Here is a 13,725-nt window from a genome sequence, read left to right as displayed (position 1 = left end):
AAAATGGCACCTCGATGGGCCATAAATCATTTCTGATTCTGACTTGACGTTTCCAGTTTGGATTTCTGATCCCCGGTGCACCAAAGTGCATCGGGTCACCTCGCTTGTTGGGGGGGCTCCCTTCAGTGTTGCTTCCATGATCTGTTTGTCATTAGGTGCTTATTAACTTATCCGTAATCTAGTGAGTAACTAGCTTTTGTGAAGATGTCTTGAATAGCAGATGGATGATTAAAACATGATAGCTGTGTCTGTGAGTTAGCGGCCAGCCCTTAGCAGTGTTAGCATCTCTTTCTTCACGTGACGCCTGCTAGCATAGTTAGCATGCAAAATGTTGTTTTCCTTCTTTATGGCATCGCTTTCCTAGCCAGTGATGTTTATTTTTGTCATCGTGATCACTCTGTTTCTGTTTTTATACTTGTCAGTTTGGTTGCCTACTCTCACCCTTGATGATTTTTCCCCATTCTGTTGTCTATTTTTATCCTTGTTGTTGATCATTTTGCTGTCTATTTGTTGTGGATGTCTTTTGTTATATTTTAATTGTCTCTTTTATTTATATTTATACCCATATTTATTGGTATTGTCATTGCTGCGCTGCTGTGACAAAAGAATTCCCCCTATGGGGATCAATAAAGTATTATCTTATCTTATGTTAATGCTGTTAATGCTGTGAATCCTGTAAATGTAAATATCTTGTGGGCGTATCGTTGATGTGACTTCCTGTGGGCCGAGGTAAACAACCCCACAGGCTATAGTTTGCTCACCTCTATAGCATCAATCTGAGTAGTTTGAGGAGATACGGATGCCTTCCAAACATAATTACTTTAAAAAAAATCTTACTCTTGAGCCATATTTAAATTTTTTTTTGAGGCCAATAGTTGACATAGTTTTCGATCCTTGATTGACCTGACTTACGATAAATATAGGTGTGAGTCAGTTCAGCTCTCCGACGTGATGTTGGGAAATACAAGGTGTTTTCCAATTCCTTAAAAAGTACTTAAAGAATCTCTAAATTGCAACATGGTCAGATGGAGGATGGGTCTGGTTTGGTTGGCGGGTGAGTAACTGTCTATCAGCTGAAGAATAAGCATCATGTTTACTGGTTGGGGGGCAAGACTGAGTCACTCTGTACTGGAAATGAGTTATACTTCTGTATGGGACCCCAAAGGTGTGTAATGTGTGTGTTTTGAACTTAAGTCTATAAAAGACAAAGTTTTTTTTTCTAGAAGAAATCTAATTAGGGAACAGTTTCATTTTCACATGCGCTCCAGTGCCTTCTGTTCGGTGACTGATGCTTTGGGTGATGCAGATTTGTGCAATGAGACACATATGCACTTACTGGATTTGGAAAGGAAATTAGGAAGTGAAACCATAAAGTATGTAATCAAGCCTTTGGTCAGTGACTTCACAAAACTATTATTCTTATGCACTGATGTGCATACAAACATTATGTTTCTGTATTCTTACCTTCTGGGCTGGAATTTGTACAATTATTTTTGAAGCCCCAAACAAAACCTCCCAACCACCATTTCAAAAAAAAGGGAGAAAAAAAATGCCAGGAGTATATCAGCAGAAATTTATAATTTTTTTCTGATATTACTTAAATATTTTTGGAAAATGAAAAAGAAATGAGTCTGCAAGCCATTACCAAAAAATGGAAAGAAATGCCTCCTAAAATTTGGATTTACTTAAATATCCACAAAATAACTTTAGAAGTACATGTGTAAGAGCTCTAGCAAAGGCCTGAATTTCATTAGTGGTTAAAATAAAAAAGTGCAGAGAAAAACAGATTGATAGTGAGATGATTCTTTCCAGAATTTTGAGACAACACCTAAATATCTAAACACTGGCAGAAAATAAATATTAAATGAACCGGCAAGAAGCAACGAAAGCATTTTAAAATGAGTTACTATTTCCATAACATAATTGGTAATATGTTGAAAGGTTACATCAGTGGTCCTGTATCAGATTAGTTGATTTTGTTTTTTTTTTTAATTCAGATTCACATTGATTTAATTGAAATGTAAAAAAAAAAAAAAAATTGTGTCTGTTTTTGCAGTTATTTTATTTTTGCTAATGACAAATAAGGATAAAGTGGGGTAACAGTCAGAGAATCTCAAGGCCCGTGAAGTCAGGCGGCCCCTCGGCACCAGATGCATGACTCATGCTGAGTTCACTTCTCTTTCAGGAGAAAATGTCAGGGCTTCTGATTTGCACATATGGTCGTGAACACATAGCGACGCAAAAAAAAAATCTGGCCCTTCTTTAGCTTGCAGCTTCACGGTGGGTTTTATAGGAAAAGGAGGAGATGTGACACTTCAAACAGGGGGGAGTGGGAAACATCGTGTAAGACTCAGGTTTAACGACTCCAGTTGTCCATGCAGCGACTACCTGACAGTGTGTTTGTGTGTGTGAGTTGTTCTCCCACCTTGACCATCCTCGCTGCAGCTGACACCCAGATAACACCAGACATCAAAAGGCTTTCAGAGCCACTAGCCAAAACACTACCACTATGGGAAAAGAGGAGGGGGGAGTGGAGGGGGAGCTTTACAAGCCCCCATCAGCACATACAGTATAACACACACACACACACACACATTGATGGGAACCCAGATTGACTTTCCTCTTCAGAGAGGAGGCGTAAAATCGGAGCAGAGCCTCAAGTCTGAGCGAGAGGGAAACCTGGTCTGTGAACATTAGAGGCTGTTGATTGTACTGTATTAGAGGAGATTTAGGAGTTTAGGAGCTTGAGTGACAAATTCCTTTCTTTACCAAGAAGCCACCGCTCTCCGGGACAGGTCGGCCTCTGATGTCGACCCCTTTACAGTCCCCCGTCCTCCTCCCCCTCCCGAACATAAAGGGGAATAATAGGAAACTTTAGCTGCGTTCAATTTATCTACTTTTCTACGGCGGTTTCACACATCGCTTAACCCGATTTCCCTCCTTGAGGTCCAGGCGCAAAATACTCTGTTTCTCAAGGGGATTGTCTTTCACGCCATCGCTTACATGTGTGTTTGGATGAAGAAGGGTGTGTGTTTTGTGTGTGTGTGGTGGCATGTGAGATGTGAGTTGTCCCGCATGTGTTTTATTTGCTTTGAGAGCCTGGGAGAGTAAATGTTGGACAATCCCTGTCACTGCAAATGATATTAGTGAATGAATGTCTAAAAGTATGTTAGGTGAGGCTGTGTGTGTGTGTGTGTGTGTGTGTGAGTGTGTGAATATGTTGCTGGCATCCGCTGACACTCTTAAAAGTACATTTGAGAGCTGGGCACGGCCGAAGTGCTAAAGGAAAACTTAACCTTGTGCCACTTGTGGAAACAGTCTAACAGTTGAACCATTCTAAAGGACTTTTTTTTTTCTTTAATTCTGAAAAAAAAAATCTTTGGTTGCCTTGTTCCAGACGCTGGCAACTAGAACGTGACAAAGTTTTATATGTAAATCAGATTAAAATGGGCACGTGGGCAGTTTTGCAACTCTTTTCTGAACTGCGCCGAGAGACGCTCATTTCACTAACTGCCGCTGACATTCGAACGTGCTGCAGAATCAAACGGCCAATTTAAAGTAAATTAAAAAAAAATAAAATCAAAACTGTCTCAAAAGACTGTGTAGCTGTTCAAATACATTATTGTTTCCCGTTTGACAGGGCCCAAAGTACAAAGTAAATCTTCCAATAAACCGCTTGTCGGATACTGATGAGGGAAATTTTCTTGATTCAATATCCTGAATGATAAAATTACTTTTGAAGATGAACCAAACGGAATTTAGCCGAGCGGAGAAAACACCAATAGTTCGCTCATGACTGGTCGTGAAAAGCAGTTTGTAGCATTTATTAGCGTTGCATTTTATGACTTTCAGTGTCATGTCATGCCTCCCCATTGACCAACTGGTTGTCGGTTGAGCCATTTGCATCCGGGGCAGTGTTAGGTCTTGCCGCTGCCGCTAACATCCACATGGGATATCCCCTGATGCACCTCTCGTTCCTCCCACTCTTCCTGACTTGTATGCACTCGTGTCCATTTATCAATGCATGATAGTGACCTCTTGTCTTCTTCCAAAACTCCTGGATTCCTTCATTTTGCAGATTCCCAGGGGGTGCAGTTTGATCTATTGCAGAAGTCTTGCCAGGCGCCCACCAAAGTTATTTCTTTTATGAATATTAAAGCTACCACTGTTATCATGTCAGGTAGAACCATGTAACTGTTAGCGTAACTCGACTTTTGCTTTCCATCTCTGTCTTTCACTTGCTAGGTCTCTTTCTACACCAACCGGTCGAGGCAGAAAGACAGCCGTACTGGATCCTGACTCGCCACTGTCCAAAATTTCTATCTCGTGGGGGAATGTTGGGTTGTCGTAAATCGTTTTTAAGAGTTTGGTCCAGGCCTGCCCTTCATGGAAAGTGTCATGAGACGACTGTGTTGTGATTTGGCACGATATATAAATCTTAAATGACTAAATGACATGAGTATTTAAAATATTACCCAAGCAGAATACCTTTCATAATACTCGGGACACTCCAAAAAGACACAGATGCTATCACTGGCTTGCTTCAGCATCAGATGCTGTTTTTGACTGTGCCTACACGGACGTGTCACTAAGAAAAAAGTGTTCGGGGACACTTGGGTGAATTGCGGCTGTCGTTGAAACCAGCCCGCCCCCCGGCTGTCCACTTCAGTGCCGAGGAAGCTGCATTAAAAGAGAGCCAAAGCCCTTCCAGGAAATGAAGGGAGTGCAGTATTCACGAGGAGAATCATCAGCAAGAGGCATGACCGAGAACCTTAGCGGGCCCATTTCAAGACACGCTTATGGTAGCCAGTCAACGTCACCAGTCGGTCCTGTGCCAGCATTGTCCTGTCTTACTGACTTGAATTTAGCCTCTTCTGAAAGCTCGCTACGTCGCAGTGTGGAGGGGCCTCTCCGACTCACTGACAGACTGACTGACATCCCCTCTGTTGTTTTAAGGTGGACTTCAAATGTGTGACACAATCTGCCTGGAACTAATCAAAATATTTTTGTAACAATAGAAGAAGAAAAGTTCTCAATCTGAGTGAGCGTCAGGCCGCTTCATTTTGGTTCCCTTCCTGAACCTCAATTATGTGTCCTTGTGGTATTCATTACATAGCTTTTGGAAATATTTTCTTTAATATGAACATATTGAATGGCGGAGTGTAATGTCAGTGGATTTGCTCACGGCAACAAACCTATAGATAACTATTACTGACTCTGCTGCTCCCTGCAGCTTGCTGTCCTTTTAGCCACTGTTTTTCATCTCAGGGGGAGTGACTCAAAGCCATAGAGGAAATGGAAGTGGCAAAAAAAAAAAAAAAAAAAAGGCGAGTATTGCGTGGAAAAGGAGAAACAGCCTCTAATAAATAAAAGAATTTGAAAGATGTGAAGCCATCTGATGGCCCGAATATGTTGCGTTGGTTTTTAAGTAAACTCAGCAGGGTTAAACATTGGCTCCGTCACCTTTTTCCCCGGCAGAAACACGTGTGTCGTCTCTGGAGAAAATGACAACGCTGCAGCCGGGAAGCACAGCAGCGACAACCCGAAATAGAAAGATGGCGGGTGAACGGTATGATAGTTTGTCAATGTTTATATACAGCGGGTCATTGAGTCACATTGGATATCTGTTCCAACGGACTCTGGTAAGGGGAGAGTCAATTCATTCACCAAAAGCAGTCAATTGTATTTACAGTGTTATGTTGGCCCATGAAATGCCCCTGATCACGAACCGATCAGCCCAGGAACATAGTTTTCGAACAAATTTTTTAGGCGGCCCTCTTACAAGCCTTCGATACACAAGGATACAAGCGGACAAACTTTCGGGCATTCCATCGGTGTTGTGTTGCCGCAGTCTTAATTCAGTCGTAATTCATCATTGTGTTCTCCTCTAAATACCGTAATTTCCGGACGATAAGCCGCGACTTTTTTCACGTAAACAATGATACCGCTGATATATGGACTTTTTTGGGTGGGGGACGCTAACGAGCTTCACGCCGCTAAAAAACATCTATCCTCATCACATCGGACCGATGAAATGACCGGGAAATTCTGAGTCCGTTCAACTCCGACACCGAAGAAGACGACTTTGACGGTTTTAGCGCGCAGGAGGAAACCCGAGATAGCGATCGGCTAGCCGGTGCGGCTTATATTGAGGTGCGCTCAATAGTCTGGAAATTAGGTAGACTATTGTTGTGCTTTTTATTTTAAATTAGCCCTCAATATGGCTCCAAAGAAAGTGAAAAGTGATGGTGATAGTACTGTTAGAAAGCCTAAGCATATTAAAGTAGATTTGAAGAAGGGAATAATACCTAAAATAATCGTTAAACGTGAGAGCATGTTCATGTTACTGGTCTCACCAACCACTAGGAGATAACGAAGTTAACCTTCTGTACTATTGGTGATGCGGTTATGAAGTGACTATGTTAAAGATGCTTTTTAAAAAGTATGTTTTTGCAGCTGGAGAATAGATCAATGGGATACACATTCATTTTAATGGGAATTTTTTTTTTGTTTTCGGTCCAGTCAAAAAACAAAATTAATTCGTGGTTCGAGGTGCAACTGTATCTAGAAACAGAACTACAACTTAACAGAACAGTACAAAATAAAGAAAAAGTGAAACTGATTAAAAAAAAAAACATTAAAATGGGAAAGTGGATGTAACCAAAGCACATGGTACCTAAAGATGCTATCGCTGGGACCCAAGCGATAGTATCTTTCCCAAACTGCACCGTGTAACGGCGTTTTCCTGCGCTGTGTTCCCAAACAAGTGATGCTTTAATTTTACGTTGCGCTACTTCAAGCTGAAACGTATTTTTTTTAAATGATTTATAGGATTATTGCTGTAAAGTCGAAACACCGCAAGACTAGGCTGATGCAGGTCGAAGACCCCCTGTATACGTTACACAAGGCGTTCAAAGACATTTTACTCGCTTTAAGGCTCATCGACACACACTTCCGTCTACGCAAACATGATGTGAGCCTTCTCGGCCAATCTTCAGCCACTTGTGTTTTGCACACAATGAGTTTGACTAACATTTACGTCATTAGAAGCCGGCGAATTAAATTACCGGAGAGTGAAGTGACTCTCACTGTTCAGTAAATCCCCCCCGAGGGCCTGTGGCTGGGGGTATCAAATGTCTAATCAAGAGCGGGACTTTAGCGAGTGTGTGTTTGTGGCAGTTGTGTGTGTGCGTGGGGGGGTAGACAGTGAAAAGAGAGAAATCCCAAACACTTCCTTAATTTGGATCCTTCTGTTCCCTGTACTTCATACTCGCTCGACACACACACACACACACGCACACATGGCCGAAAGGGTTCAGAGGTTAAAAGCCGCTAGTGCTGCTGCTTCAGCGACACTGGTCCCACCCGGGGGGTCTTCATCATCCATCTCATAGATCTTTCTTCCACGAAGGCCAGACAAAGGCTGCTCGTCCGAGAAGCTCTCTGGATTTGATCTGATGAACGGCTGTTACGAGTGCAAGACTCCCGCCAGTCCAGGAACTGACACTCAACAAAAAGACAAGCATTTTCAGCCGACAACACACAGTTCCCTTCCCTACTGTTCAAACACACACACACACACACATACACAGGGGATCAGAACGGTGGAGCCGGGAGGACAGGAACCACAAGTGTGAAGATTCGGAGGTGTGAAATAAAAACACACGCTTTACGGCCCTGACTTCCTTTGCTGCTTGATAAAGAGGAAACAGGGACTGCGGGGAACCAAAATGCCTGAACGACAATGACAACAACAACGACGACGGCACCAACAACAAACATTACAATGAAAATAATAGAACAAAAAAGAAAAACTCTGTGAAGGAGTGATCATTAACATGAAAATAATGCTCTAAGGGTGCGCTGGTGGTCAATAGAGCTCCCAGCGGCGCGAGCAGCTGTAATAAAGCCGAGTCAGCAACCGCATTCGTCAATGGATCCAATGCAAGTCAATGGCTGAAACAACAGGGAGCTCTGTTGGCTCATCTGTTACCGTACATCTGTAGCTCCGACGACCCTGCAAGCCCCCAGTGGGGGCTCGCTGATTTTTTTTTTTTTTTTTTTTTTTGCAAAGAACGGCATCAAACCTTATTTCAAGTTAAACCGTGGCAAAATCAACAAAGTCAGGACTGTGCTGCTTTGATTTTGCATTAATTTATAACATGTTTCAGTTACAAATATGTGTCACGTCTGCCTTTTTTTTTTTTTTTTTGATTACGATTGCTGTAAAATTACAAAAACATGGCTCTATTCATAGGTTATAGGCAAGAGCCACAATGTTCACATAACAGGTACAGGCTTATTAAATGGCACAGGGGTTCAAAGTGCTGATATTGAGAAGTTGGAGCTTTTATGCTCCTTCATGGACTGCGTCGCAGGTGGATTACAGGATTATTTTTCACCATTGAAAGCCCAAATAATAACTCATGCAAAGGGGACGCATGTCTACTCTCTTACCAATCTTATCATGTTTGAGATAGCGAATCCGTGCAGCTGGCGCAAATGGATATCGGGAATAAAAGCAGACGCGCAGCTGGTGCGTTTGACAGCAGGGTAGTATGAGAATTTCAGAACTGTGTTTTGGCCTCTTTTAACCCTCGACACCTTGAGAAGTCGATGTTTACCGAGCTAATTATCAGGAGTTCTTCGTGGTGTATTTCATCGTATTTGTGCAAAAGAGTGAAGGACACGTTTGCGCCTAGGGAATTCAAAATATCAACGGGGAAATGTTTTTGAACCCCCGGATGAAACGTGACGGTCGTGAAACACGTCGGCGGTTGTGGTTTTACTTCGGCTAAATAAAAAGGTTGCACTTTACTGTGTGCAAAAAAAAAGGCCTATCTGTGACATCTAATGGTATAATCAGCTGTGAGAAGGCTGACACAGAGGGGACTGACTCCCATACCTATGGCACGATTTTTATGAATACTTAACATGTCAGTATGAATGCATTCTGACCAGGACACATCAGTCAAAAGAGTTTAGACCGAGTATGAAAGGACTTTAAATATTCCCGGGATGGGGGGGTGATACACTTATACAGCCTCACGGGGGTCTGAGTGTGGGGGTGGGGAGAGCTGTCGCTCAAACTTATGCGACCGGTATCATCGTGGTCCTCCGCCCCTTGAACCTACTTCAAGGGATCGCGGTGGGTAAAATCATACACCCTAAAAGCACGGCAGTCAAAGTCAACAAGAGGCACAAGCAACTGGTGCCACATCCACACTGCAACTGTCGCCCACCCCCCTCCATCTCTAACACACTCCTGTTTTCTATCTCTCTGTCCTACTCTCTCGCAGAGCGCTCTCTCTCTTTCTTCCCCGTCCACCGGTCAGGACAGAAGGCCGCCCGCAGGTTTTTGCCCAGTAAAAGGCTTTTTTATTCTCATCTATGTTGTGATATAGGGCTACATAAACCAAATCTGACCTGACTTGACCTTGTCTGTACTTGATTCTTGGTTTTAGATTCGGCTTTCTTTCACCATTCTTCAAAGTTACCGGATCAGTTTGTATAAAAGAATTGGATTTTTTGGGGGGACAAAACTTAAAATAAATGAATGCCCAAAAAATGAAAAAAAGGACTGAAGTAAAATGACAGTATTTTCAAAAAGCGGACTGTCAATGACGGTTTTGTAACAGACCTGTAAGCTTCAACAAAGAGAGCCGAGCTGTGTATGTTAATAGACAATGGCGATAATCAAACATCAACTGGAAAGGGTCTGCGCGGCTTTCCTTTTAACTCATTGTAACCCCTAACACTGCTTCTGAAGAGAGCACAACGACTTTGTCATGATGTTAATTTCGATTGTATCGTTCACCGGCTGCCATTGCTACGAGGAGGAGGAGCTGTGAAGAGTTAAGGGGGACTGAACTGAACCCTTGTCAAATCTTTATTTTCCCCCTAAAACTCAAGGAATATAAAACAGAGGTGCCAAAAAGTTGATTTCTTTTGACCTTTTCCCAGAATTATACGATGGGTGGAGGCTCAGAACCACAGAGGAATATTTGCTCATGGTGCGATCACATTCGTACATGCGAAATCTTGAGATATCCCTCCCCCCCATAAAAGAAAAAACAAACAATAAAATAAACTTCCTTTCTTTTCCAACGATGTGAACTTGGCAAAGTAAAGACAGAATGACCCTATCAGATCTGGAAATGCTTCGAGTCGAGGTTCACAAGGGGCACACAATAACACGACAGCGTGAGGGTGAGGCCGACTCGTGCACTTTAGCTGCCTCAAATCAAGGAGTAGAGCCCGTTTTTTTGCAAAGAATGCCGCGTTTGTCTGCGTAAGACGGACTGTACATTTGATTTCGTCAAATTGTTAAATTCTCATTTCCCGGCTGCTTATTTTTTTTTTTTTTTTGGGGGGGGGGATAACCAGTTGCTTCATAAGTTTAGTAAAAAAAAAAAAAAAAAAAAAAAAAGCCAGAGCTGCAAATCAAATCTAACTGCCCCCCCAATTTCTGTGCATTTTAATAATATCTGCCAAAACGAGGGACATGTGAGCCCGGTTTAACGGCTGACCGGGAGCCGCGCTAAAATAGGACAAGGTCTGTTTAATGAGTGTCCTTCCGCCCCCCCGACGCACTCGCTCACTCGCATTCATCTGCGTCATCCACTGTAAATGAATTATCTAGGGGAAAGGACACACATGGGGTGGCACTTTTTTTTTTTTTTTTTTTTTTTTGCATTTGTTGGTTTTACAGTAAGCAAAGTAGGTTACCTCGAGCAGTTGATAAGGATTCACTGGGAACGGCCTAGAAAAATACAGCGAGTGTCAACGGGGGCCCTCGGGCATATAGGTGATGTATTTTTAGAGGGTTACTCGGCCACGTTTTTTTTTTTTTTTTTTTTTTTTTTTTGCAGAGCTCAGCTAAAAATAGATTGAAATTTTGTTAGTGTGTTAAAAAAGTCCCCAGAGGTCCATTGATGCACCAAATCAGTATAACATTTACAAACTAAAGGGCAGCTCCTAGTTTTCTCATGTGTTTGTGTGCGTGTTCCTGGTCACATTGGCATCATCTCTGCCAATGATCTCTCCCCAGGTCTATATATAAAGCGATTCCGCTGTGTCTGCCCTGATACCAGCAGCGCCGGAGGTCCGGCCAGGGTGAGCGGAGTTTGATTTCAGACCCAATTAGTCCTGAGGTATTTGGTGGGGGGTTCTGGTAAAGGGTGGAGGTGCTACGGTGTGTGTTTGAGTGAGTGTGTGTGTGTGCACGATGGGGTTAAATTAGATTTGCTCTTCCTGTTCGAGGGGTGGACAATGGTCCCACTGTAGGGCCCGCGGCTCTGGCAAGTATCCGATGTGATTCCGCCCCGAAATTTCTCTCCCACCGATTTTTTTTTTTTAAATTAAAGCTTTTTCTAAAATTGAAGCGCATGACGGGGGAGTCAAACGGCGATGAAACATAGCGTGCGATGAATTCATACGACATCAGCCGGTTATTTTTCTTGATTGACTTATTGATTGATTGGCAAAGAATGCGGATCGTTTTTTTCCTTTTTTGTTTGTTCTTTCTCCCCCACAGCCCTGTAACGTCCTTCGACGTCAAAAGCCAAAGATTTTTAACCTCCTGTCACAAGGAAATGTGATTATTCGATGAGCTGAAATCAAATAATATTGACTTTTGTTTTCCAGAATGGGAGGCAAACAATTATCAAATTGACGATTACATTAATAACGCATTATATTACTTCTGCCATAAATATCTTCAATTCCAAATATAATAAGAGGAAAACTAGAACTGTTACTTTGAGTTATCTGTTTTTTTTTTATGTATTAGAACAGCAGTATTTATAAGGTGTTCCATATGTATTTTGTTTAAATTCTATGTCATTGGAATTTCATAGTGATTCAATTTTACATTTAAATGCCTCCTTTCAGAGTGGGGTGGCAGGAGGGGTGTGTGTGTGTGTGTGTGTATCGTCTGTCCTCCATATCAAAGGGCCTGGAGTCGTCGCCCTCCTTCTGAAAAAACTCACACCTCAGGTACTTGACTCTGCGACGAGAGGTCATAACACACCCACACACTCACCCACACACACACACCCACACCTTTTCTGCAAGACCGGCTGGCCCAGAGGGGATGGGAAAGCTACATAAATACACACACATTGCATACACACGGCAATGTTGTTTTTCCACTGGCACAGCATCACATATTACAGCCGGCGCGTGGAGTAGCATGCCAGGTTATCTTATTTCGAGGAAGTCTATCTGCTGGACTCAGATATTGCACAGGTCAAACTAGAGTATCGCTAACCAAGATCTTACCCACCAACCCCCCCCGACCCCGTGACCAAACCTTCGTTCCGACCCCTTGACTTAGTCTTACATTACATTGCATCATTTGGCGGGACCATATCTCTTACCAAACATCGGACGTTGGGGGGATGGATGACGGTCAATTACCGAGACAGTTATCTGTAAAATTTGTATTTTCGGGGGCGCCTTGACTCAGGGGGTTAGAGAAGTTGTTGCTGGAACGGAAGATTGATGGTTTGATTCCCGCACTCCTCCCAGCCCGTTGGAAGTGTTGTTAAGCAAGACACTGAATGCGATGGTCAAATTTCATGCAATTTTGTGCTGTATATATTACTGAATGTAACGAGTAAAGGGATTTCCATCTCTAAATTGAGATGAAAAATCAAATCTACACTGGCTGTCACGTGTGAACCTAAACAAGCGAGGAGGTAAATGAATTGATTTCTGGGACAAATTACCACGGTTGATCAATATCAGGCTGTCAAGACGGTGCGAATCTGGCGAGCCCAGTGAGAAGCTCTTGCAAGGTATTAGATATCGTGTTTTGCCGTCAATTGTCATCGCAACTGCGAACTCCTCGACAGACAAGTGGTGGTGGTTGGAACACTGTGATAAGCCAGGAGATGTAATCCTGAAAAAGGGTTTTCTAATAAGCCCTTCCCTTGGTCCTTTGGTGGCGGAGATAATTAGTTTGTTAACAGACAGTTAGCGGTTAGTTAGAAAGGCTTGTTAAACTTCAATAAATGCTCTGGTTGAAATATGGGCCTCAAGCAGGATTAACCGTGAATTGAAAAAAAAAAAAAAAAAAAGCTGTGATATAGCCGGAGCGTGTGCTGGGAAATAAATTATGCCAGTTGGGTAATAACCGTGTGATGAAAAAAACACATCCATGTCTGCATTTTCATATTTATTAAAAAACGTTGTGATCATATATATTCAAACGGCAAGGTTAGAAATTAAAAATTAGTAATCTATCATCAGTGAAGCATCTGGCAGTACCTTCCCAGACCACCGGTCGGACCCCAATTGGAAACACCGACCGTAAACTGACCTAACACCGACTTTTAGGAGATTGGCGATGCATCCCTGTCAGGACACATTCAAATTGTGTTGATTTTATAGCAAATTTCACTGGAAAGATTTTGGATTGAGCCGCAGATACACCAACTACATTCAAATATGTTTGTCCATTACTCATAACAGTAAAATAGGCACCCAAGCCAAACCAATCCTCTCATTTTGCCCAGCAGATATTACCGGGCCTGGCGCCGGTTACTGGCCGAGTACGTATTTTTATGACATATTAAAGCTCACCTTGATTTTTTTTTAATGGATTTTGCGCTGCTCACTGCTACTAGACATGCATGTTGTCATAACTAAAATTCAAATGGGAAATCAACTAGTATTATGGTGACACCTACTATGACCTTTATCCATGAACTTTCATGATTT

General features: G+C 42.5%; 1 protein-coding gene across 3 annotated transcripts in view; it reads right to left on the bottom strand.

The window, feature by feature from the left end:
* Positions 1 to 13,725, bottom strand: part of thada (THADA armadillo repeat containing) — a 102,917-nt gene that overhangs the window by 2,872 nt on the left and 86,320 nt on the right. The window lies entirely within an intron of this gene.

Source organism: Fistularia commersonii, chromosome 2 (assembly GCF_037954325.1).
Source record: "Fistularia commersonii isolate RoL2024-O1a breed Wild chromosome 2, RoL_Fcom_v1.0, whole genome shotgun sequence".
Classification (NCBI taxonomy): domain Eukaryota; kingdom Metazoa; phylum Chordata; class Actinopteri; order Syngnathiformes; family Fistulariidae; genus Fistularia; species Fistularia commersonii.
This window is presented reverse-complemented; position numbering and strand designations above follow the sequence as displayed.